The sequence below is a fragment of the Giraffa tippelskirchi genome, chromosome 3 (genome assembly GCF_054371585.1).
Source record: "Giraffa tippelskirchi isolate mGirTip1 chromosome 3, T2T-mGirTip1v1.2.pri, whole genome shotgun sequence".
NCBI classification, from domain to species: Eukaryota; Metazoa; Chordata; class Mammalia; order Artiodactyla; family Giraffidae; genus Giraffa; species Giraffa tippelskirchi.
The window spans coordinates 109,627,727-109,632,831 of record NC_137277.1 but is presented as its reverse complement, the minus strand read 5'-3'; the positions used below and the strand labels follow the sequence as shown (position 1 = coordinate 109,632,831).

Sequence of the window (5,105 nt, the reverse complement as noted above, 5' to 3'; positions counted from 1 at the left end):
CGATACTCGAGGTGTGGTCTTTCCTCAAGGGCTTTGCACTGGCAATTCCCCCTGTTTAGGAAACTGTTTCCTCAGGTTATATCTCTGCAAAGTTCACTCTACCACCTCCTTTAAGTCTTACTCGAATGTCACCTTCTCAGAAGTAAAAACTTTTTGAATAAACAATTAAGTAAATAGATTTCAAATCAATAACTTTTATAACTATCAATCACTTTTACTTTATAATTATTCTATTATTGTTCTTTTTTAAAGCATATGACCTGGTCTTAGTGTCCCATCCATATATTCTCAAACTGTGCAGAATTAGATTCCTTTACAATGTCTTATTCATTAAATCCATGATTACTTCATGACCTTAGATGTTTTGGAAACATACAATAATGTCCAATGTTTTCTGAAGTAGTATGTGGTAATTTGTCTCAGACATTAATTAGCTTTAATATGTGACATAAGTGAAGTAGTCTTTTCTTTGTAATCAGGGAGACAAGCTTGTATCTCATTTTTTTCCAAAGTTGTAAACTACTATCAGAAATATGGATGGCGGTGGGTGTCCTGGTGGTCTCTATGCTAGACTTGACGTGGGGACCGTTACAGCTTGGCATCCCTGACCTGTCCTGCCGCTGGCCGCCCTTGGGCCTGTGGGCATGCATCTGGTAGCTCTCCAGGTGGAGTGTGGCCATGCCAGCAGACCTGACACCTCAGGCATTGGCCACTACTGCTTGGAGCCACTATGGAAACAAGATTATGAAGGCTGTTTACGCTCCTTGCTTCTCCCTGCCGAATCCAGAAGCTCTGCTTTTGCACTGAGAGCCTTCAGTGTGGAATTGGCTCAGGCTAGTTATGGACTCTGTCTCTGAGAAAACAACTGGACTATGCAAATGCAGTTTTGGGGAAAAAACAACTGAATGATTTATAGTGTGACAGTCCACCACATCAGCGTGTGGCCACTGAACTATGGAAGGCTGTCAGTAAACATAATCTGACTAAAAGATGGCTTGTGAAAATCACTGATGAAAGAGAAAAGAATTTGGATGACAAAGTATATCATAACATCCAGGAACTAGGAAATTATGCTAAAAACACTCAGAGCTCTCTTCTTTATCTAACACTAGAAATATTGGGTATAAAGGCTCTTCATGCAGATCATGCCACAAATCACATTGGAAAAACGCAAGGCATTGTCACTTGCTTGAGAGCAACACCCTGTCATGGTAGCAGAAGAAAGCTGTTCCTTCCCATCGGTATTTGTATGCTGCGTGGTGTTTCACAAGAGGATTTTCTACAAAAGAGCCAAAACGAAAATGTGAGAGATGTGGTATATGATATTGCCAGCCAGGCAATATCATACTTGCACCTACAGCACGCTAGGTCCTTCCACGAGAGTGTTCCTGTGAAAGCACTTCCTGCTTTTGCGCAGACGGTTGCTCTGGAGAACTATTTAAAGAAAAGCCGACAAGTGGATTTTGATCTATTCCACCCATCTTTACAGCAGAAGAATATTTTACTTCCATTATCTTTGTATCTTCAGTCATGGAGAAAAAGATATTTTGAAAAAGTGAAAAAAGAGATATGGATGGCAATTAGTTAATGAATAATGTAAGAGAGTGATTAGAATAACAAAGAAAGTTCGTTTCAAAATGAACAAACCCATCAAAGAAAAAGCCATTTCTCCAGTATGGTCAGGATGGTAGCAGGTATATTATCACTACAGGAAGCAAGTTTGATTGTCAAGTGGGTGAAGAATAATTACAATTGTCAGGCAGAGAAATGATGAGATTGTGGGAAATTGAGCATTCCAAAATTCTCACAGAAGTGTTGACTTCATGTTATAGTCCGCAAACTCATTTTAATGCTATAAGATCCAATTCACTTTTCCAGAAGTCAGTTGTTGCCAGTTTTTGTCCTGCCAATTGTGAAATGTTCCAGTGTGATTTTTGTGTTTGTTTGTTTTATTTGTTTGAGAATTCATTATCACATTGTCAGATTTCTAGGTCATTGCTTAGAAAGGCAATTTTAGTAGTGTTTTAAATCACCCATGTGATGAACCTTTTCTTTGGAACGACCTCTGTCTCAATCATCCAAAATAATTTCATAATCTCTCTTGGATAGAAAGTTTATAGATTTGAGGCCACACAATTCTTTCCTTGGCTAAAATAATAAATTTTCCCAAGCTAAAAAGAACTTTCCCAAACCATGTTGAAAAAAAAATGTGACACTCCACAAAATGTCAATTTCAACAGCTCAAATTTATTTTCAGAAATTTCAAGTAGATCAAACACTCCTGCAAGTTAGGCACTGTGGGTCTGCTTCTTGTTTTGCTAGATACCTGGTTCGTAATATTTATAATAGCACGTACTTCCTTTGAAGTTAATATTCTTGAAGTCTCCAGAGGCTTGGATAAGTTCCTCAGAGACAGACCTGGTATAATTTGTATAACAGCCCACGGCATTACCAGTTCACACTGTAATTTTGCCAGATCTTATAAAATAAGTTTGCTTGGCCCTAGTCATTAGAGAGATGGGCAGCCTCCAGAGTAAACCCAATTGCTGTAGAAACTATCATTAAAACTATTATTGAACATCTATCTGGTGCCAAAAATACATCCAACTCATTGTAGTTGTGAGGATCTACAGCAAGACAATGTTTCTGCGCTACACAAGGGACACTTGAATGCCTTAGCAGTTTTAATCCAGGGAAATGCTGAAATGGAAAAGCACTGGTCTCAGAAGGCACTCAGGCAACATCATCCTGCTCCCTCTCATTCTGGACCACTTCCAGTTCCAGCATCCTTTAGCATCCCCTTTGTAGCCAAGAATCTGAAGAGAGACCCAGATGTAATTTGATCATATTTGGCCAATTTCTATCTCCAAAACACGTCTCAAAACTATCTCCTCTTTCTTCATGCCAAATACCACTGCCTTACTTCAGTCCTTCATACTGTTCACCTGGACTAACACAGGAACTTCCAAACTGGTCTCTCTAACTCCTGTCTACCCACCTCCCCTACCTCGAATATACCTACTTACCTACATTCTCCATGTTGCAGCCAGAGTGGCTGGTCTAAAATACACAAATGACCCTTTCACTCCCAAGTTTTGAATGGTTCTGAATTCATTCATCAGTTCATGCTCCTGCACTGGGAATACAGCAGTAAACAAAGCAGATCTGTTTTTACCTTCTTGAAGCTTATATTACTGTGGGTGAGACAGGCAGTAAGAAGACAACTCTACAGTGACATATGTAGCAGGAAAGAGAGAGTGATGGAGGTGGGGATATTTTAGAAAGGGTAGTCAGGAGGGTCATTTCTCAACAGAAGGGAGTGAGGGGAAAGGGTCAGCCATGAGACAGATGGACAGGGAGGAAGCAAGAATACTCCAGGCGGAGCGATTAACGAGTACAAAAGCCTGAGTCAGAGAGATGTTTGCATGTTCCAGCACATCAAGGCGGCCTATGAGGTTGGAACCCAGTGTGTAAGGAGGTTGAAGGCAAAGTGGGGAGCAGAGCACAGGCCAGTTCAAGTAAAGACTTGCCTTCCAGGCCTTGGTAAGAATGTAGATTTTATTCTAGATGTGAAGGAGCCATGGGAGGTTTGAGCACTTACTGGGGAATGTCATTACCTGATTTATATTTTAGAAGGACCACTCTCGCTTCTGTGAAAAGGGTAGACCTTAGAGGAGCCGAAATGGAAGACTTATCCCCACTATAACTATGGACCTATTGCTGTGATCCTTGGTAGCTTGGACTAGGATGGTGATGGTAGTCAAATTTGGCATATCTGATTAAGAAGATTTGCTGAAAGATTGAATGTGGGTGGGTGTGAGAGAAAGCAAGGAATAAAAGACTCAGCACTTCCTATAGAATAAAGCCCAAGGTTGTTGGGCTTTATTATGCAGCATCCAGTTCACTCTCAGTTTGACATCTGCTTTCTTTTTCATCTTCATCTCCCACCCCCATCTGAAAATTTTCCTTCCAGGAATTCTGAATTCTAGGAGTTTTCTTGCCTATGTGCCCATGCTGTTTCTCATCTCTATGATGTTTTTCAGGCTATAATTTTTGTATGAATTTCCCTTCCTACCTATACAATTCTTTTCAATCTTCAAGACTCAGCTCAGGCATCATTTCCACAAGAAACCTTTCCTGGATTAACTTTCCAAGTTAAACTAAGTACCCCCTCCTATATGCAGCATTCAGTAGTCTTAGCACTAATCACACTGCATTGAAACTCAGATTTTTGTCTGTCTTCCCACTGTTGCCTCCACAAAAGGGGCATCTTGCGTTATATGTCTTGGCATCCCCAGTGCCTCACTCAGGGCCTGCACACAACAGAGGCTCAATAAATGTTTGTTGATCTGAACTGAATCTCCCAAGAGCTCTTCACACCATCAAGTCAGCCTTGTCAGGGACAAGAGTGGATCATATCGTCAAAGAGCCATGGAGAGTGAAGCTTTCCTGGATAAATCACATTGTGCAGACAGGCATGTTGACCACATGGATCACTCGCTCTTCATATGGAGTGCTCATGGCCTTTGGTCAAAGTAAGCCAGCCCCAAAACATCTCTGGGTGTGATAGATACAGGGATCAAGGAGTAAAGTTCAGGAGTAAGTGGAAGAAAGGACACAGTTACCTACTCCCTTTTGAACATGGGGTAACAGACTTCTAGAAAAAAGGAAACGAAGCAATCATAACCATCTATTATCTCTGTCGGTGTGCTCAACACCAGCCCATGCTGCTTTTCCCGGTCATCATAGCTGATAGGAAATATCAAGAGAATCAGTTTGCAAGCTGCAGGTACAGAGCAGTGTTCAGGGGATCTATAATCACATTACACAAAGTGGGGTTTATATAAAGTTGACAGAATGTGCTGATGTGAGCCATTTACAGTTCAATTGTAACAGAGCAGTCTGGCAAGCAGCTAGCTTTCTCTAGGAGATGATGTACTTTGGGTTCTGCCATCAAGTCAGATTTAGAATAACAATCTGAAGGGAACACAATCCCCCTTTTAAAAATCCTACTTTCTCTTCCTCAGATCCAGTGAAGCAAAAGAAGTTAGAAGAGTCTGCATAATACTAGCAGACTTTTCATTACTTTTTATGGAAATGCAACT

At 40.8% G+C, this 5,105-nt stretch overlaps 1 pseudogene; it reads left to right on the top strand.

Annotated features, from left to right (window-relative positions):
- The first annotated feature begins 872 nt into the window (after positions 1-872).
- LOC145540457 (NADH dehydrogenase (ubiquinone) complex I, assembly factor 6 pseudogene) lies at positions 873-1,588 on the top strand (annotated as a pseudogene).
- The last annotated feature ends 3,517 nt before the right edge of the window (positions 1,589-5,105 follow it).